At 37.8% G+C, this 18,920-nt stretch overlaps 1 protein-coding gene and 31 non-coding genes across 34 annotated transcripts in view; 16 read left to right on the top strand and 16 right to left on the bottom strand.

Moving 5' to 3' along the window:
• Window positions 1–18,920, top strand: part of LOC133613398 (contactin-associated protein-like 5) — a 314,549-nt gene that overhangs the window by 197,836 nt on the left and 97,793 nt on the right. The window lies entirely within an intron of this gene.
• trnav-aac (transfer RNA valine (anticodon AAC)) lies at window positions 3–75 on the bottom strand. Its single transcript has one exon. It is a non-coding gene; the product is annotated as a tRNA-Val (tRNA).
• Window positions 334–406, bottom strand: trnav-aac (transfer RNA valine (anticodon AAC)). The gene has a single exon. It is a non-coding gene; the product is annotated as a tRNA-Val (tRNA).
• On the top strand, window positions 836–908 carry trnav-aac (transfer RNA valine (anticodon AAC)). Its single transcript has one exon. It is a non-coding gene; the product is annotated as a tRNA-Val (tRNA).
• Window positions 1,219–1,291, top strand: trnav-uac (transfer RNA valine (anticodon UAC)). The gene has a single exon. It is a non-coding gene; the product is annotated as a tRNA-Val (tRNA).
• trnav-aac (transfer RNA valine (anticodon AAC)) lies at window positions 1,544–1,616 on the top strand. The gene has a single exon. It is a non-coding gene; the product is annotated as a tRNA-Val (tRNA).
• On the bottom strand, window positions 2,452–2,524 carry trnav-aac (transfer RNA valine (anticodon AAC)). Its single transcript has one exon. It is a non-coding gene; the product is annotated as a tRNA-Val (tRNA).
• trnav-aac (transfer RNA valine (anticodon AAC)) lies at window positions 2,783–2,855 on the bottom strand. Its single transcript has one exon. It is a non-coding gene; the product is annotated as a tRNA-Val (tRNA).
• trnav-aac (transfer RNA valine (anticodon AAC)) lies at window positions 3,284–3,356 on the top strand. The gene has a single exon. It is a non-coding gene; the product is annotated as a tRNA-Val (tRNA).
• trnav-uac (transfer RNA valine (anticodon UAC)) lies at window positions 3,594–3,666 on the top strand. Its single transcript has one exon. It is a non-coding gene; the product is annotated as a tRNA-Val (tRNA).
• On the bottom strand, window positions 4,357–4,429 carry trnav-aac (transfer RNA valine (anticodon AAC)). Its single transcript has one exon. It is a non-coding gene; the product is annotated as a tRNA-Val (tRNA).
• Window positions 4,841–4,913, top strand: trnav-aac (transfer RNA valine (anticodon AAC)). Its single transcript has one exon. It is a non-coding gene; the product is annotated as a tRNA-Val (tRNA).
• Window positions 5,249–5,321, top strand: trnav-uac (transfer RNA valine (anticodon UAC)). The gene has a single exon. It is a non-coding gene; the product is annotated as a tRNA-Val (tRNA).
• Window positions 6,320–6,392, bottom strand: trnav-aac (transfer RNA valine (anticodon AAC)). The gene has a single exon. It is a non-coding gene; the product is annotated as a tRNA-Val (tRNA).
• Window positions 7,436–7,508, bottom strand: trnav-uac (transfer RNA valine (anticodon UAC)). The gene has a single exon. It is a non-coding gene; the product is annotated as a tRNA-Val (tRNA).
• trnav-aac (transfer RNA valine (anticodon AAC)) lies at window positions 8,720–8,792 on the bottom strand. Its single transcript has one exon. It is a non-coding gene; the product is annotated as a tRNA-Val (tRNA).
• trnav-gac (transfer RNA valine (anticodon GAC)) lies at window positions 8,920–8,992 on the top strand. Its single transcript has one exon. It is a non-coding gene; the product is annotated as a tRNA-Val (tRNA).
• trnav-uac (transfer RNA valine (anticodon UAC)) lies at window positions 10,801–10,873 on the top strand. The gene has a single exon. It is a non-coding gene; the product is annotated as a tRNA-Val (tRNA).
• trnai-aau (transfer RNA isoleucine (anticodon AAU)) lies at window positions 12,743–12,815 on the bottom strand. The gene has a single exon. It is a non-coding gene; the product is annotated as a tRNA-Ile (tRNA).
• trnav-uac (transfer RNA valine (anticodon UAC)) lies at window positions 13,057–13,129 on the bottom strand. Its single transcript has one exon. It is a non-coding gene; the product is annotated as a tRNA-Val (tRNA).
• Window positions 13,486–13,558, bottom strand: trnav-aac (transfer RNA valine (anticodon AAC)). The gene has a single exon. It is a non-coding gene; the product is annotated as a tRNA-Val (tRNA).
• Window positions 14,120–14,192, bottom strand: trnav-aac (transfer RNA valine (anticodon AAC)). The gene has a single exon. It is a non-coding gene; the product is annotated as a tRNA-Val (tRNA).
• On the top strand, window positions 14,614–14,686 carry trnav-aac (transfer RNA valine (anticodon AAC)). The gene has a single exon. It is a non-coding gene; the product is annotated as a tRNA-Val (tRNA).
• On the bottom strand, window positions 15,293–15,365 carry trnav-uac (transfer RNA valine (anticodon UAC)). The gene has a single exon. It is a non-coding gene; the product is annotated as a tRNA-Val (tRNA).
• Window positions 15,714–15,786, bottom strand: trnav-aac (transfer RNA valine (anticodon AAC)). Its single transcript has one exon. It is a non-coding gene; the product is annotated as a tRNA-Val (tRNA).
• trnav-uac (transfer RNA valine (anticodon UAC)) lies at window positions 16,346–16,418 on the top strand. The gene has a single exon. It is a non-coding gene; the product is annotated as a tRNA-Val (tRNA).
• On the top strand, window positions 16,763–16,835 carry trnav-uac (transfer RNA valine (anticodon UAC)). The gene has a single exon. It is a non-coding gene; the product is annotated as a tRNA-Val (tRNA).
• Window positions 17,094–17,166, top strand: trnav-aac (transfer RNA valine (anticodon AAC)). Its single transcript has one exon. It is a non-coding gene; the product is annotated as a tRNA-Val (tRNA).
• Window positions 17,425–17,497, top strand: trnav-aac (transfer RNA valine (anticodon AAC)). The gene has a single exon. It is a non-coding gene; the product is annotated as a tRNA-Val (tRNA).
• trnav-aac (transfer RNA valine (anticodon AAC)) lies at window positions 18,006–18,079 on the top strand. The gene has a single exon. It is a non-coding gene; the product is annotated as a tRNA-Val (tRNA).
• On the bottom strand, window positions 18,404–18,476 carry trnav-uac (transfer RNA valine (anticodon UAC)). The gene has a single exon. It is a non-coding gene; the product is annotated as a tRNA-Val (tRNA).
• trnav-uac (transfer RNA valine (anticodon UAC)) lies at window positions 18,711–18,783 on the bottom strand. Its single transcript has one exon. It is a non-coding gene; the product is annotated as a tRNA-Val (tRNA).

The raw sequence follows: 18,920 nt of genomic DNA, 5'->3' as shown, positions 1-18,920 counted from the left end.
CATGGTTCCACTGGGAATCGAACCCAGAACCTTCTGCGTGTTAAGCAGACGTGATAACTACTACACTATGGAACCCATGTGTGAAAAAAAGGTTTACCGTGTTTTCATTTGTGCAGAGTGGATTATTTGTGTACGTAGGAGTACCAAAATAACCAAAATGGGTGTAATATACTTGCCAGGCCACTAGTTGGCGATGTAAAGGAATGACAAGCATGCATGCCAACTGCTTTTTCTCTTAAGGCTTGTCAAGTGTCTTTGTCACTGTTGATACAACAATTTTAAGTAAACATTCTACTGTTTTGGTTGTGTAAGATTAAAGTGAAGAAAAGTACATGGTTCCACTGGGAATCGAACCCAGGACCTTCTGCGTGTTAAGCAGACGTGATAACTACTACACTATGGAACCCATGCGTGGCAGGAAGCTCTACTGTGTTTTTTTTCCACAGAGTTTCGTAAAACAACTGAAAGTGGTGTAATGTGCATGCCAGGCCACTAGTTGGCGATGTAAAGAAAGGCTACAGGGATGCACAACGGTGTCATAGTTGAGATTTTTCCGGGTTTTTTTTCTGTAATTTAAATACGTAAATTTAAAGAAATATATTGATAGACAAAATATGTCATTAAAACAATGCTAGTGCAGTAGTTACTTGGGTCCAATTTTAAACTCATGAATACACAAAAGTGCTTTTGAAAAAATATTTAGGAGAACAAGAATTTGCAAGTCTTTCTTCACACTGCCAACTAGTGGCCTGGCATGCACATTACACTATTTTCAGTTGGTTTTTTTAGAAACACTGCGCAAACGAAAGCACGGTTGTAGTTTTTGCCGCAAGTGGGTTCCATTGTGTAGTAGTTATCACGTCTGCTTAACACGCAAAAGGTCCTGGGTTCGATTCCCAGTGGAACCATATCTACCCCAATCAAACACTTGTTTCACAAATTATACCATTATCACACCGCTAGTGCAGTATTTACTTACTTTAAACTCACAAAACACAAAAGTGTTTTTGAAAAATAGGTATGTGTTATGTTTATATTTCGGTGAACAAGCATTTGCAAATCTTCCTTCACATCGCCAACTAGTGGCCTGGCATGCACATTACACCATTTTTAGTTGTTTTGGGACCTCAAAGAAGTTAAACATTCCTAGTTTGAACTTGGTTCTAACTATATTCAGGTATGTTGACATGTTGTTACATTATATACTGCAAGTCTATAGGTTCCATAGTGTAGTAGTTATCATGTCTGCTTTACACGCAGAAGGTCCAGGGTTCGATTCCCAGTGGAACCATGTACTTTTCACTACTTTACTCTTACACAACCAAAACAGTAGAATTTTTACTTAAAATTATTGTATCAACAAAGACGCTTGGCAAGCCTTAAGAGAAAAAGCAGTTGGCATGCATGGCTGTCATTCCTTCACATCGCCAACTAGTGGCCTGGCATGTATATTACACCATTTTTGGTTATTTTGAGACTTCTACATACACAATTTATCCACTCTGCACAAACGCAAACACGGTAGACTTTCATGACACACATGGGTTCCATATTGTAGTAGTTATCACGTCTGCTTAACACGCAGAAGATCCTGGGTTCGATTCCCAGTGGAACCATGACTATATATATATACTGTATATAAAGTGGCAAGCTGGTGGCCTGACATTCATATGACAGTGTTTTTTGTCACTTTTGGTATCGGTACATGAATAAAAACACAGTGAAATATTTACAATGTAAAACAGTATTTTTCACAAACACAACCCAAAGTGTACATGACACAAATCTTTAAGTCACACAAACACCGACAAACTATTCTGTAAAACCTGGATGGAAAGTTTAGTTTTTCTTCACATCACCAACTAGTGACCTGGCATGTATATTACACCATTTTCAGTTGTTTTGGGAACTCAAAGTAGTTAAACAAGGGTGATGGGTCAAATGCAGAGAATCATTTCGCCACACCTAGTGTGTGTGTGAGACAATCATTGGCACTTTAACTTTAACATTCCTAGTTGGAACTTGGTTCTAATTCTTAGCGATTTTTTTTTAAATATGTAAAAACCTTCATTATTATTATTTATTTTTTTACAGATGGGATTAACATATCTACAACATATCTAAATTAACCTCCCTAAATATTTTTTTAAAGAAAGTTTTTTTTGTTTTGTTTTTTTAACAAAAAAGTGCCAACAAATTCAATATAAAGTGGCCAAAATATGATTTTAAATAATCATATAACCTGTCATTATTCACTTCAATATAATTAGAAATCTATCAAGTTTTCATTTCCTACAGAGTGTAAAGTAGAAATTATCTGATTCATGTAGAGTAGTACGAATCATAATAAAACACAATTATTATTTTATCATTAGTGCAACTTTTGGGGGACAAGCAACCCCCTTTGTTTAAAAACTAGTAACACCTCTGTTTCTAACTTTGTGTTAGACATGGTTCCACTGGGAATCGAACCCAGGACCTTCTGCGTGTTAAGCAGACGTGATAACTACTACACTATGGAACCCATGTGTGTCATGAAAGTCTACCGTGTTTGCGTTTGTGCAGAGTGGATAAATTGTGTATGTAGAAGTCTCAAAATAACCAAAAGTGGTGTAATATACATGCCAGGCCACTAGTTAGCGATGTAAAGGATTGACAAGCATGCATGCCAACTGCTTTTTCTCTTAAGGCTTGTCAAGTGTCTTTGTCACTGTTGATAAAACAATTTTAAGTAAACATTCTACTGTTTTGGTTGTGTAAGATTAAAGTGAAGAAAAGTACATGGTTCCACTGGGAATCGAACCCAGGACCTTCTGCGTGTTAAGCAGACGTGATAACTACTACACTATGGAACCCATGCGTGGCAGGAAGCTCGACTGTGTTTTTTTTTCACAGAGTTTCGTAAAAACAACTGAAAGTGGTGTAATGTGCATGCCAGGCCACTAGTTGGCGATTTAAAGAAAGGCTACAGGGATGCACAACGGTGTCATAGTTGAGATTTTTCCGTTTTTCTTTTTCTGTAATTTAAATACGTAAATTTAAAGAAATATATTGATAGACAAAATATGTCATTAAAACAATGCTAGTGCAGTATTTACTTGGGTCCAATTTTAAACTCATGAATACACAAAAGTGCTTTTGAAAAAATATTTAGGAGAATAAGAATTTGCAAGTCTTTCTTCACACTGCCAACTAGTGGCCTGGCATGCACATTACACTATTTTCAGTTGTTTTTTAGAAACACTGCGCAAACGAAAACACGGTTGTAGTTTTGCCACAAGTGGGTTCCATAGTGTAGTAGTTATCACGTCTGCTTAACACGCAGAAGGTCCTGGGTTCGATTCCCAGTGGAACCATGTACTTTTCACTACTTTACTCTTACACAACCAAAACAGTAGAATTCTTACTTCAAATTATTGTATCAACAAAGACGCTTGGCAAGCCTTAAGAGAAAAAGCAGTTGGCATGCATGGCTGTCATTCCTTTACATCGCCAACAAGTGGCCTGGCATGGATATTACACCATTTTTGGTTATTTTGAGACTTCTACATACACAATTTATCCACTCTGCACAAACTTTCATGACACTCATGGGTTCCATAGTGTAGTAGTTATCACGTCTGCTTTACACGCAGAAGGTCCTGGGTTCCATTCCCAGTGGAACCATGACTATATATATATACTGTATATGAAGTGGCAAGCTGGTGGCCTGACATTCATATGACAGTGTTTTTTGTCACTTTTGGTATCGGTACATGAATAAAAACACAGTGAAATATTTACAATGTAAAACAGTATTTTTCACAAACACAACCCAAAGTGTACATGACACAAATCTTTAAGTCACACAAACACCGACAAACTATTCTGTAAGACCTGGATGGAAAGTTTAGTTTTTCTTCACATCACCAACTAGTGGCACTTTAACTTTAACATTCCTAGTTTGAACTTGGTTCTAATTCTTAGCAATTTTTAAAACATATGTAAAAACCTTAGATATTGTTATTTATTGTTTTACAGATGGGATTAACATATCTACAACATATCTAAATCAACCTCCCTAAATATTTTTTTAAAGAAAGTTTTTTTTGCCAAAAAATTCAATATAAAGTGGCCAAAATATGATTTTAAATAATCATATAACCTGTCATTACTCACTTAAATATAATTAGAAATCTATCAAGTTTTCATTTACTACAGAGTGTAAAGTAGAAATTATCTGATTCATGTAGAGTAATAAGAATCATAATAAAACACAATTATTATTTTATCATGATTAGTGCATTTTTGGGGGGATAAGCAACCCCCTGTGTTTAAAAAGTAGTAACACCTCTGTTTCTAATTTTGTGATAGACATGGTTCCACTGGGAATCGAACCCAGGACCTTCTGCGTGTTAAGCAGATGTGATAACTACTACACTATGGAACCCATGCACATTTGGAAGCTCTACTGTGTTTTTTTCCACAGAGTTTCGTAAAACAACTGAAAGTGGTGTAATGTGCATGCCAGGCCACTAGTTGGCGAAGAAAGGCTGCAGGCATGCACAACGTCATAGTTGGGGGGGAGAGGGGGTTCTGTTATTTAAATATGTAAGTTATAAAAATGTTGATGGACAAAATATATCATTAAAACAATGATAGTGCAGTATTTACTTAGGTTTAATTTTAAACTCACGAATACACAAAAGTGCTTTTGAAAAATATTTATGTGTAGAAGCAGTTGCAAGTCTTTCTAAACACTGCCAACTAGTGGCCTGGCATGCACATTACACCATTTTCAGTTGTTTTTTTTAGAAACACTGCGCAAACGAAAACACTGTTGTCGTTTCTGACACACATGGGTTCCATAGTGTAGTAGTTATCACGTCTGCTTAACACGCAGAAGGTCCTGGGTTCGATTCCCAGTGGAACCATGTCTATCACCTCAAAAGCAACTGCAGATTTGCTAACACTTGTCGCATAAATTATACCATTATCACACCACTAGTGCAGTATTTACTTAGTTCCAACTTTAAACTCACAAAAATACAAAAGTGTTTTTGAAAAATATGTGTGTTATATTTATATTTTGGTGAACACGCATTTGCAAATTTTCCATCACATCACCAACCAGTGGCCCGGCATGAATATTACACAATTTTCAGTAGTTTTGGGAACTCAAAGAAGTTAGACATTCCTAGTGTGAACTTGGTTCTAACTATATTCAGGTATGTTGACATGTTGTTACATTATATACAGCAAATCTATAGGTTCCATAGTGCAGTTGATATCATGTCTGCTTTACATGCAAAAGGGCCTGGGTTCGATTCCCAGTGGAACCATATACTTTTCACTACTTTACTCTTACACAACCAAAACAGCAGAATTTTTACTTATAATTATTGTATCAACAAAGATGCTTGACAAGTCTTATGAACAAAAGCAGTTGGCATGCATGCTTGTCATTCCTTCACGCTGTGTGGAAATGGTATATTTTGCGCGACAAGTGTTAGTCACAGGTTCAACTTGAGCAACACTGCAGTTGTTCTGCTTGTGGTAGACATGGTTCCATTGGGAATCGAACCCAGGACCTACTGCGTGTAAAGCAGACGTGAGAACGACTACACTGCGGAACCCATGTGTGTCAGAAAGAGCAACCATGTTTTCGTTTGTGCAGTTTCCAAAAAACAGGTGAAAGTGGTGTAATATGCATGTCAGGCCACTAGTTGGCAGTGTGAAGAAAGACTTGCAACTGTGTGTTTGTGTAAATCTTTTTCATAAGTACTTTTGTGTCTTGGTGAAAAAATCCCAAAAGTCTCAGTGCCCACTGTTCTGCTCGCCTCCTCCAATCATTTGTGGCAGCTTTAGTGTACTTTGAACTCCTGTCAGCGTCTTCCAATGTGTCGATACGCCAGAGAAATCCAATCAGCAGATGTCCCGTTATTATGTTCCAAATAGGTAGATATCTTCAACGTCCTCGACGGGTCACCAGGCATCCAGCACTCCTCTTCTCCCAAGAGTCCGTCGCATGTCTAGCAGCAACCGTTCCGCCAAGACAGGCAGGTTCCCCCTTAACAAATTTGTTGCGAGGCCAGTTGATAAATTCCATTGTTTAGAGTTTAGAGAGCAGTGCAAAAAGAAGCAAGAAGAAAGTTAAAACAAAGAAGAAAGCAGGTGAGATAAGGGAGAGGGAAAAATAAGCGTCCGCCTTCGATGAGTGCCAGTGAGAAAGAGAATAAAATTGGACTTACGTAAACACTGCACTATCATATTTTGCAGAATAAGTGTAAGCAAAGCATTAACTGTAGGGACACTGCAGCTATTTTGCTTGTGATAGACATAGTTCCACTGGGAATCGAACCCAGGACTTTCTGCGTGTTAAGCAGACGTGATAACTACTACACTATGGAACCCATGTGTGGCGTAAATGATAACCGTGTTTTTGTTTGTGCAGAGTTTCCAAAAAACAGGTGAAAGTGGTGTAATATGCATGCCAGGCCACTAGTTGGCAGTGTGAAGAAAGACTTGCAACTGCTTGTTCACCGAAATAATTTTCAAAAGTAATCTAGTGTTTTAGTGAGTTTAAAATTGGAATTAAGTAAACACTGCACTAGTGATCGGTTCGCAGCCGAGTGTTCAGCGGCTGGAATGAGGATCAGCATCTCCAAATCTGAGGCCATGGTTCTCAGCAGGAAACCGATGGTTTGTACAGTCCAGGTATAGAACGAGACTCTGTCCCAGGTGGAGGAGTTTTAAGTATCTCGGGGTCTTGTTCACGAGTGAGGGAAAGATGGAGACGGAAATCAGCCGGAGAATCGAAGCAGCTGGGGCAGCATTGTAGTCTCTCTGCCGCACTGTTGTGACGAAACGAGAGTTGAGCCAGAAGGCAAAGCTCTCGGTTTACCGAGCTATCTACATTCCTACTCTCACCTACGGTCATGAAGTGTGGGTCATGACCGAAAGAATAAGATCGCGGATACAAGCGGCTGAAATGAGTTTCCTCAGAAGGGTGGCTGGCATCTCCCTTCGAGATAGGGTGAGAAGTTCAGTCACCCGAGAGAGACTCGGAGTAGAGGCGCTGCTCCTTCGCTTGGAAAGGAGCTTAGGTGGTTCGGGCATCTCGTGCGGATGCCTCAAGAGCGTCTCCTTAGGGAGGTCCTCGTTGCACGTCCCACTGGGAGGAGACCCCACGGCAGGCCAAGGACCAGATGGGGGGATTACATCTCCTCTCTGGCCTGGGAACGCTTCAGGATTCCCCAGGAGGAAGTTGCTAATGTTGCTCTGGAGAGGGAAGTCTGGGGGTCTCTGCTGGAGCTGTTGTCCCCGCGACCCAATTCCGGATAAGCGGTTGAAGATGGATGGATGCACTAGTGATGTGGTAATGGTATATTTTGCTAAATAAGTCTTAGCAAAATGTTGATCTTTAGCAAGGCCATTGTTTTGCTTGTGATAGACATGGTCCCACTGGGAATCGAACCCAGGATCTTCTGCGTGTAAAGCAGACGTGATAACTACTACACTATGGAACCCATGTGTGTCAGGAAGTTTTACTTTGTTTTCTTTCACGCAGAGTTCCCAAAAATGACTAAAATTGGTGTCCACTGTGTACATAGTGATGTAAGTTATAAGACAAACTGTGCCTTAAAGTATAACTACTAGGGCTGCAACAACTAATCGATTAAAATCGATTATAAAAATTGTTGCCGATTAATTTAGTAATCGATTCATTGGATCTATGCTATGCGCATGCACAGAGGCAATTATTATTTTTTTATTTTTTTTATTTATTTTTTTTTATTTTTTTTTTTATAAACCTTTATTCATAAACTGCAACATTTACAAACAGCTGAGAAACAATAATCAAAATAAGTATGGTGCCAGTATGCTGTTTTTTTTCCAATAAAATACTGGAAAGGATAGAAATGTAGTTTGTCTCTTTTATCCGATTATTAATCAATTAATCGAAGTAATAATCGACAGATTAATTGATTATCTAATTAATTGTTAGTTGCAGCCCTAATAACTACTACACTATGGAACATATGGATGTGTCATATATAATAAGACAAGATGTAAACATATGTGCATATAAATAAAATAATGTTCAATGCACTAATAATATTATAGCCATAATTCATGATTATGTTTTATTATGATTTGTATTTATCTACATGAATCAGATCATTTCTACTTTACACTCTGTAGTAAATGAAAACTCTATAGATTTATAATCATATTTAAATGAATAATGACAGGTTATATGATTATTTAAAATCATATACTGGCCACATTATATGGAATTTGTTTGGCACCTTTTTGTAAAAAATTTAAAAAAATAAATATTTAGGGAAATTCATCTAAATATGTTCTAGATAGGCCCTGCGATGAGGTGGCGACTTGTCCAGGGTGTGCCCCGCCTTCCGCCCAATTGTAGCTGAGATAGGCTCCAGCGCCCCCCGCGACCCCAAATGGAATAAGCGGTAGAAAATGGATGGATGGATGTTCTAGATATGTTTATCCAATCTTTAAAACAGCAAAAACCTAATTAAGTTTTTTACATATGTTTTAAGAATTGGCATAAAATTACAACCAAGTTCTTACGAGGAATGTTTGACTACTTTGAGTTCCAAAAACAACTGAAAATGGTGTAATATATGGTGTGGTAATGGTATATTTTGTAGGATATGTGTTAGCAAAATCTTTATGCTCAGCAATGTCATTGTTTTGTTTGTGATAGACATGGTTCCACTGGATATCGAACCCAGGACCTTCTGCATGTTAAGCAGACGTGATAACTACTACACTATGGAGCCCATGATCGACAGGCTGGTTTACTATGTTTTTTTACTAGTGGCCTGGCATGCACATTACACCATTTTCAGTTGTTTTTTTAGAAACACTGCGCAAACGAAAACACAATTGTCGTTTCTACCACACGTGGGTTCCATAGTGTAGTAGTTATCACGTCTGCTTGACACGCAGAAGGTCCTGGGTTCGATTCCCAGTGGAACCATGTCTATCACAAAATATGTGTATGTTACATTTATATTTTGGTGAACAAGTATTTGCAAACATTTCTTCATACTGCCAACTAGTGGCCTGGCATACACATTACACTATTTTTAGTTGTTTTGGGAACTCAAAGTAGTTAAACATTCCTAGTTTGAACTTGGTTCTACATATACAGGTAAAAGCCAGTAAATTAGAATATTTTGAAAAACTTGATTTATTTCAGTAATTGCATTCAAAAGGTGTAACTTGTACATTATATGTATTCATTGCACACAGACTGATGCATTCAAATGTTTATTTCATTTAATTTTGATGATTTGAAGTGGCAACAAATGAAAATCCAAAATTCCGTGTGTCACAAAATTAGAATATTACTTAAGGCTAATACAAAAAAGGGATTTTTAGAAATGTTGGCCAACTGAAAAGTATGAAAATGAAAAATATGAGCATGTACAATACTCAATACTTGGTTGGAGCTCCTTTTGCCTCAATTACTGCGTTAATGCGGCGTGGCATGGAGTCGATGAGTTTCTGGCACTGCTCAGGTGTTATGAGAGCCCAGGTTGCTCTGATAGTGGCCTTCAAATCTTCTGCGTTTTTGGGTCTGGCATTCTGCATCTTCCTTTTCACAATACCCCACAGATTTTCTATGGGGCTAAGGTCAGGGGAGTTGGCGGGCCAATTTAGAACAGAAATACCATGGTCCGTAAACCAGGCACGGGTAGATTTTGCGCTGTGTGCAGGCGCCAAGTCCTGTTGGAACTTGAAATCTCCATCTCCATAGAGCAGGTCAGCAGCAGGAAGCATGAAGTGCTCTAAAACTTGCTGGTAGACGGCTGCGTTGACCCTGGATCTCAGGAAACAGAGTGGACCGACACCAGCAGATGACATGGCACCCCAAACCATCACCCAACCATGCAAATTTTGCATTTCCTTTGGAAATCGAGGTCCCAGAGTCTGGAGGAAGACAGGAGAGGCACAGGATCCACGTTGCCTGAAGTCTAGTGTAAAGTTTCCACCATCAGTGATGGTTTGGGGTGCCATGTCATCTGCTGGTGTCGGTCCACTCTGTTTCCTGAGATCCAGGGTCAACGCAGCCGTCTACCAGCAAGTTTTAGAGCACTTCATGCTTCCTGCTGCTGACCTGCTCTATGGAGATGGAGATTTCAAGTTCCAACAGGACTTGGCGCCTGCACACAGCGCAAAATCTACCCGTGCCTGGTTTACGGACTATGGTATTTCTGTTCTAAATTGGCCCGCCAACTCCCCTGACCTTAGCCCCATAGAAAATCTGTGGGGTATTGTGAAAAGGAAGATGCAGAATGCCAGACCCAAAAACGCAGAAGAGTTGAAGGCCACTATCAGAGCAACCTGGGCTCTCATAACACCTGAGCAGTGCCAGAAACTCATCGACTCCATGCCACGCCGCATTAACGCAGTAATTGAGGCAAAAGGAGCTCCAACCAAGTATTGAGTATTGTACATGCTCATATTTTTCATTTTCATACTTTTCAGTTGGCCAACATTTCTAAAAATCCCTTTTTTGTATTAGCCTTACACAATATTCTAATTTTGTGACACACGGAATTTTGGATTTTCATTTGTTGCCACTTCAAATCATCAAAATTAAATGAAATAAACATTTGAATGCATCAGTCTGTGTGCAATGAATAAATATAATGTACAAGTTACACCTTTTGAATGCAATTACTGAAATAAATCAAGTTTTTCAAAATATTCTAATTTACTGGCTTTTACCTGTATGCAGGTATGTTGATATGTTGTCACATTATATATGCCATATTTATATGTTCCATAGTGTAGTAGTTATCATGTCTGCTTTACACGCAGAAGGTCCTGGGTTAGATTCCCGGTGGAACCATGTACTTTTCACTACTTCACTCTTACACAACCAAAACCATTGAACTTTTACTTAAAATTGTTGTATCAACAACAACAAGGACACTTGACAAGCCTTAAGAGAAAAAGCAGTTGGCATGCATGCTTGGAGCTTGTTTCTTTACATCGCCAACTAGTGGCCTGGCATGCATATTACACCACTTTTGGTTATTTTGAGACTTCTACATTCACAATTAATCCACTCTGCACAAATGAAAACACAGTAAACACTTGCTGACACACATGGGTTCCATAGTGTAGTACAGTGGTTCTCAAATGGGGGTGCGTACCCCTGGGGGTACTTGAAGGTATGCTAAGGGGTACGTGAGATTTTTTTTTGAATATTCTAAAAATAGTAACAATTCAAAAATCCTTTATAAATATAAATAAAAACCTATCTTTTTTTCCAAATAGTTCAAGAAAGACCACTACAAATGAGCAATATTTTGCACTGTTATACATTTTAATAAATCAGAAACTGATGACATAGTACTGAATTTTACGTCTTTATCTCTTTTTTTCAACCAAAAATGCTTTGCTCTAATTAGGGGGTACTTGAATTAAAAACAATTTCACAGGGGGTACATCACTGAAAAAAGGTTGAGAACTACTGCTGTAGTAGTTATCATTTCATGCTTAACATGCAGAAGGTCCTGGGTTTGATTCCCAGTAGAACCATGTCCATCACAAGCATCGCTGAAGGGTTAGACTTTACTAACACTTACCTTAATGCTATACTATTTCCACAATGATAGTGCAATATTAACTTAGTTCTAATTTTAAACTCACTAAAACACAAAAGTACTTTTGAAACTATTTACTTAAACACATAGTTGCAAGTCTTTCTTCACACTGCCAACTAGTGGCCTGGCATGCATATTACACCATTTTCAGCCCTTTTGGTCGTTAAATATTCCTAGTTCGAACTTGGTTCTAACTACACTGCAGTGCATTCTGAGGACCCTCGTACTACACTGTGGACCCCCAGAATGCACTGCAGTGAAGTTAGAACCAAGTTCAAACCAGGAATAATAATAAAGACCAGCTGGTGGACTGACATTTATATGACAGTGTTTTTTGTCACATTTGGTATCGGTACATGAATAAAAACACAGTGAAATATTTACAATGTAAAACAGTATTTTTCACAAACACAACCCAAAGTGTACATGACACAAATCTTTAAGTCACACAAACACAGAACGAAAAAACTATTCTGTAAGGCCTGGACGGAAAGTTTAGTTTTTCTTCACATCACCAACTAGTGGCCTGGCACGTATATTACACCATTTTCAGTTGTTTTGGGAACTCAAAGTAGTTCAACAAGGGTGATGGGTCAAATGCAGAGAATAATTTCACCACACCTAGTGTGTGTGTGACAATCATTGGCACTTTAACTTTAACATTCCTAGTTTGAACTTGGTTCTAATTCTAAGCAATTTTTTAAAACATATGTAAAAACCTTAATTAGTCTTATAAAAATGTTTTAAAGCTGGGATTAACATCTAGAACATATTTAAATTAACCTCCCTAAATGTTTTGGGTTTTTTTAAGTTTTTTTAGTTTTTGTTTTTTAACAAAAAGGTGCCAACAAATTCAATATAAAGTGGCCAAAATATGATTTTAAATAATCATATAACCTGTCATTATTCACTTAAATATGATTATAAATCCGTCAGGTTTTCATTTACTACAGAGTGTAAAGTAGAAATTATTTGATTCATGTAGAGTAATACGAATCATAATAAAACACAATTATTATTTTATCATTATTAGTGCAACGTTTGGGGGATAAGCAACCCCCTTTGTTTAAAAACTAGTAACACCTCTGTTTCTAACTTTGTGATAGACATGGTTCCACTGGGAATCAAACCCAGGACCTTCTGCGTATTAAGCAGACGTGATAACTACTACACTATGGAACCCATGTGGGTCGGGAAGGTTTACTGTGGGTTTTTTTTCAGAGTTTTGTAAAACACCTGAAAGTGGTGTAATATACATGCCAGGCCACTAGTTGGCGATGTAAAGAATGAATCTACAAGCATGCATGCCAACTTTTTTTTTTTTTTAAAGGCTTGTCAAGTGTCCTTGTTGCTGTTGATACAACAATTTTAAGTAAACATTTTACTGTTTTGGTTGTGTAAGAGTAAAGTAGTGAAAAGTACATGGTTCCACTGGGGATCAAACCCAGGACCTTCTGCGTGTAAAGCAGATGTGATAACTACTACACTATGGAACCCATGTGTTTCAGGAAGTTTTTACTGTGTTTTCTTTTACACAGAGTTTTATAAAACAACTAAAAGTGGTGTAATGTGCATGCCAGGCCACTAGTTGGCGATGTAAATAAGAGCTAAAGACATGCACAGTGGTGTCAAAGTTGAGGGGAAAGTGAGGATGTTGTATCAGGTCCCCAAGTACAGAGGGAAACCTGGGCTTGTGTAAAGTTTAAAGATTTTTTTTTCTGAAATATGTAAATTAATTTTTTTTTTTAAACTACTGTCATTAAGCTATGTGGACATCAAATAGTTTGCGTGGCAAGTGTTAGTCAAAGGTTAAACTTTAGCAACAATGCAGTTGTTTTGCTTGTGATAGACATGGTTCCACTGGGAATCGAACCCAGGACCTTCTGCGTGTTAAGCAGACGTGATAACTCCTACACTATGGAACCCATGTGTGTTGTAAACATCAACTGTGTTATTGTTTGTGCAGAGTTTCCAAAAAACAGGTGAAAGTGGTGGAATATGCATCCCAGGCCACTAAGAAAGACTTGCAACTGTGTGTTTGTGTAAATATTTTTCGTAAGTACTTTTGTGTATTTGTGAGTTTAAAAGAGAGTCTCGAAGCAGCAACCTTGCCATGTCGCTTGCAGCCAGGTGAAACAATCCAGATTAGAATGTTTGTGTTTGAGCGAGCGAAAATAACTTTGGACTTTTCACTCACATCGTCTATTTCGGGTCCTCAAATGTATCATAGGTCACCATCAGAGCAGACATGTCTCCAAGATAATCTTGTAACCTGTAAATATTCACTTAAATATGATTATAAATCTATCAAGTTTTCATTTACTACAGAGTGTAAAGTAGAGATGATCTGATTATTGTAGAGTAATACGAATCATACTAAAACAAAATTATTATTATATCATTATTAGTGCAACTTTTGTGGGATAAGCAACCCCCTGTGTTTAAAAATTAGTAACACCTCTGTTTCTAACTTCGTGAAAAGTACATGGTTCCACTGGGAATCGAACCCAGGACCTTCTGCGTGTTAAGCAGACGTGATAACTACTACACTATGGAACCCATGCGTGGCAGGAAGCTCTACTGTGTTTTTTTTTCACAGAGTTTCGTAAAACAACTGAAAGTGGTGTAATGTGCATGGCAGGCCACTAGTTGGCGATGTAAAGAAAGGCTACAGGGATGCACTACGGTGTCATGGTTGAGATTTTTCAGGGGTGTGTGGGGGGGGGGGGGTGTAAGTTATAAAAAATGTTGATAGACATAATATATCATTAAAACAATGCTAGTGCAGTATTTACTTGGGTCTGATTTTAAACTCACAAATTCACAAAAGTGCTTTTGAAAAATATTTAGGTGAACAGCAGTTGCAAGTCTTTCTTCACACTGCCAACTAGTGGCCTGGAATGCACATTACACTATTTTCAGTTGTTTTTTTAGAAACACTGCGCAAACGAAAACACTGTTGTCGTTTTGGCCCCACATAGGTTCCATAGTGTAGTAGTTATCACGTCTGCTTAACACGCAGGAGGTCCTGGGTTCGATTCCCAGTGGAACCATGTCTATCACAAAGTTTAGAAACAGAGGTGTTACTAGTTTTTAAACAAAGGGGGTTGTTTATCCCCCAAAAGTTGCACTAATAATGATATAATAATAATTGTGTTTTATTATGATAATGATGTCGTTAATAATATAATCTCTACTTTACACTCTTTAGTAAATGAAAACTCGACAGATTTATAATCGTAACTTAGTGAACATTTACAGGTTGTATGAATTTTTTGGCATCATATTTTGGCCACTTTATACACAGTATGTATATATATATATATATAGTCAAGGTTCCACTGGGAATTAAACCCAGGACCTTCTTTGTGTAAAGCAGATGTGATAACTACTACACTATGGAACCCAGGTGTGTCAGGAAGGTTTAACGTGTTTGCGTTTGTGCAGAGTGGATAAATTGTGGATGTAGAAGTCTCAAAATAACCAAAAATGGTGTAATATGCATGCCAGGCCACTAGTTGGCGATGGAAAGAACTACAAGCATGCATGCCAACTGTTTTTTTAATGCTTGTCAAGTGTCTTTGTTGCTGTTGATACAACAATTTTAAGTAAAAATTGTAGTGTTTTGGTTGTGTAAGAGTAAAGTAGTGAAAAGAACATGGTTCCACTGGGAATTGAACCCAGGACTTTCTGCGTGTAAAGCAGACGTGATAACTACTACACTATGGAACCCATGTGTTTCAGGAAGTTTTAACTGTGTTTTCTTTTACTTGGAAAACAATTGAAAGTGGTGTAATGTGCATGCCAGCCACTAATTGGCGATGTAAATAAGAGCTACAGACATGCAGAGTGGCATCAAAGTAATGGAAAGTGAGGATTTTGTATCAGGTGCCCAAGCACAAAGGGAAACCGGGGCTTGTGTAAAGTTTAAAGATTTTTTTTTGTCAAATATGAATATGTTAATTATTTTAAAAAAAACTACTGTCATTAAGTTGTGTTGAAATTGTATATTTTGTGCGACAAGTGTTAGTCAAAGGTTAAACTTTGACAACACTGCAGTTGTTTTGCTAGTGGTAGACATGGTTCCACTGGGAATCGAACCCAGGACCTTCTGCGTGTTAAGCAGACGTGATAACTACTACACTATGGAACCCATGTTTGCCAAAAAGTGCAACCATGTTTTCCTTTGCGCAGTGTTTCTAAAAAAAACAACGGAAAGTGGTGTAATATGCATGCCAGGCCACTAGTTGGCAGTGTGAAGAAAGACTTGCAACTGCTTGTTCACCTAAATATTTTTCAAAAGTACTTTTTTATATTAGTGAGTTTAAAATTGGAACGAAGTAAATACTGCACTAGTGATGTGGTAATGGTATATTTTGCAAAATAAGTTTTTTATGTTCAGCAATGAACTCCGGCTTCCTCCCACCTCCAAAAACATGCACCTGGGGATAGGTTGATTGTCAACACTAAATTGGCCCTAGTGTGTGAATGTTGTCTGTCTATCTGTGTTGGCCCTGTGATGAGGTGGCGACTTGTCCAGGGTGTACTCCGCCTTCCGCCCAAATTCAGTTGAGATAGGCTCCAGCGACCACCCGTGACCTCGAGGGGGACAAGCGGTAGAAAATGGTTGGATGGATGGATGAGTGGCCTGGCATGCACATTACACCATTTTCATCCGTTTTTAGAAAAACTGCTCAAAATTAAAACACATGGGTTCCATAGTGTAGTAGTTACCACGTCAGCTTTACAAACAGATGGTCCTGGGTTCGAATCCCAGTGGAACCATGTCTATCACAACGAAACAATTGCACTGTTGCTAAAGATATATATTTTGCCGTGCAAATTATACCATTATCACACCACTAGTGCGGTATTTACTTAGTTCCAACTTTAAACTCACAAAAACACAAATGTGTTTTTGAAAAATAGGTGTATGTTATATTTATATTTCGGTGAACAAGCATTTGCAAATCTTCCTTCACATCGCCAACTAGTGGACTGGCATGTACATTACACCATTTTTAGTTGTTCTGGGAACTCAAAGAAGTTAAACATTTCGAGTTTGAACTTGATTCTAACTATATGCAGGTTTGTTGACATGTTGTCACATTATATATGACAGCTCTAAAGGTTCCATAGTGTAGTAGTTATCACGTCTGCTTTACACGCAGAAGGTCCTGGGTTCGATTCCCAGTGGAACCATGTACTTTTCTTCACTTTAATCTTACACAACCAAAACAGTAGAATGTTTACTTAAAATTGTTGTATCAACAGTGACAAAGACACTTGACAAGTGTTAAGAGAAAAAGCAGTTGGCATGCATGCTTGTCATTCCTTTACATCGCCAACTAGTGGCCTGGCATGTATATTACACCACTTTTGGTTATTTTGGTACTCCTATGTACACAAATAATCCACTCTGCACAAATGAAAACACAGTAAACCTTTCTTTCACACATGGGTTCCATAGTGTAGTAGTTATCACGTCTGCTTAACACGCAGAAGGTCTTGGGTTCGATTCCCAGTGGAACCTTGTACTTTTCTTCACTTTACTCTTACACAACCAAAACAGTAGAATTTTTACTTAAAATTGTTGTATCAACAGTGACAAAGACACTTGACAAGAGTTAAGAGAAAAAGCAGTTGGCATGCATGCTTGTCATTCCTTTACATCGCCAACTAGTGGCCTGGCATGTATATTACACCACTCTTGGTTATTTTGGTACTCCTATGTACACAAATAATCCACTCTGCACAAATGAAAACAAGGTAAACCTTTCTTTCACACATAGGTTCCATAGTGTAGTAATTATCACGTCTGCTTAACACGCAGAAGGTCCTGGGTTTGATTCCCAGTGGAACCATGTCTATTACAATCAAAACAATCAGATTAATTAAAGACATTGCTCACACTTTTCCCAAAAATTTGTTTTGTTTTGGGAACTCAAAGTAGTTAAACATTCCTAGTTTGAACTTGGTTTTAAATATATGCAGGTATGTTGACATGTTGTCACATTAATTATGACATATTTATATGTTCCATAGTGTAGTAGTTATCATGTCTGCTTTACACGCAGAAGTTCCTGGGTTCGATTCCTGGTGGAACCATGTACTTTTCACTACTTCACTCTTACACAACCAAAACAGTATAACTTTTACTTAAAATTGTTGTATCAACAACAACAAGGACACTTGACAAGCCTTAAGAAAAAAAAACAGTTGGCATGCATGCTTGTAGCTTGTTTCTTTACATCGCCAACTAGTGGCCTGGCATGCATATTACACCACTTTTGGTTATTTTGAGACTCCTACATACACAATTAATTCACTCTGCACAAATGAAAACACAGTAAACACTTGCTGACACACCTGGGTTCCATAGTGTAGTAGTTATCATTTCATGCTTAACATGCAGAAGGTTCTGGGTTCGATTCCCAGTGGAACCTTGACTATATATATATATATATATATATATATATATATATATATATATATATATATATATATATATATATATACACTGTGTATAAAGTGGGCAAAATATGATGCCAAAAAATTCATACAACCTGTAAATGTTCACTAAGTTATGATTATAAATCTGTCGAGTTTTCATTTCATAAAGAGTGTAAAGTAGAGATTATATTATTAATGACATCATTATCATAATAAAACACAATTATTATTATATCATTATTAGTGCAACTTTTGAGGGATAAACAACCCCCTTTGTTTAAAAACTAGTAACACTGTTTCTAACTTTGTGATAGACATGGTTCCACTGGGAATCGAACCCAGGACCTTCTGCATGTAAAGCAGACGTGATAACTACTACACTATGGAACCTATGTGTGCCACTAAGGTTTACTGTGTTCATGTTTGTGTCAGTCTCAAAATGACTGAAAACGGTGTAATATGCATGCCAGGACACTAGTTGGCGATGTAAAGAAGGAATCTATAAGCATGCGTGCCAACTGTTTTTTTAAGGCTTACCAAGTGTCTTTGTTGCTGTTGATACAACAATTTTAAGTAAAACTTGTAGTGTTTTGGTTGTGTAAGAGTAAAGTAGTGAAAAGTACATGGTTCCACTGGGAATTGAACCCAGGACTTTCTGCGTGTAAAGCAGATGTGATAACCACTACACTATGGAACCCATGAGTGTCAGGAAGTTTTAACTGTTTTCTTTTATACAGTTTTTTTTTTGTAAAACAACTGAAAGTGGTGTAATGTGCATGCCAGGCCACTAGTTGACGATGTAAATAAGAGCTACAGACATGCAGAGTGGCATCA

Source organism: Nerophis lumbriciformis, linkage group LG13, assembly GCF_033978685.3.
Source record: "Nerophis lumbriciformis linkage group LG13, RoL_Nlum_v2.1, whole genome shotgun sequence".
Classification (NCBI taxonomy): domain Eukaryota; kingdom Metazoa; phylum Chordata; class Actinopteri; order Syngnathiformes; family Syngnathidae; genus Nerophis; species Nerophis lumbriciformis.
Note: the sequence above shows the minus strand (reverse complement) of the source record. Positions and strands in the feature narration are given on the sequence as shown.